We start from the raw sequence: 610 nt of genomic DNA, 5'->3' as shown, positions 1-610 counted from the left end.
GTTTTCTAGCTGTCATTGTGGCCTCGGTCCAGATAGAAACACAAGATATGGGTGGATTATAGTTGAAAGGTTGCAAACTCTCCACTGGCTTGAGTCACTTTTTGTACTTAGGAATATATGACTGCAATTATTTGGAGGTCACACATCTCAGGATACCACGGCAGAAGTTCTTTCAGTGTCCTAAACTTAACCAGATTAGATTATGAGGACACTCAGTCCGCGTTTATTGTCATTTAGGAATGCATGCATTAGAAATGATTTGTCATATTGCACATTGTATTGCCAGAATTGGGAACAATGAATGCAGAATTTCCAGTTTCAAGCTCCACTCATATGGCAAGCCTTTGCTGTGAGATCATACAAGACCATTACTGGTGGCGCCATCTTCTTTATGCTGATTGTTTTAAAAGGCATAACAACACATGAACAGTGTGGTCAAAGAGAAGAGCAGAGCAAAGCAGAAGCTTCAAAACCCCGCTCAAGAGAATTTGAGTTGGATTTGGGGGAGGGGCGAGGAGTAGTGATGGAGGGAAGGAATATTTTTTTTTACAAAATGTCATTCAACTTGCATCCATCCAAATTTCTTTGTCACAACCGTCATTGTTTACAG

The sequence above is a fragment of the Mobula hypostoma genome, chromosome 6 (genome assembly GCF_963921235.1).
Source record: "Mobula hypostoma chromosome 6, sMobHyp1.1, whole genome shotgun sequence".
Lineage (NCBI taxonomy): Eukaryota > Metazoa > Chordata > Chondrichthyes > Myliobatiformes > Myliobatidae > Mobula > Mobula hypostoma.
This window is presented reverse-complemented; position numbering follows the sequence as displayed.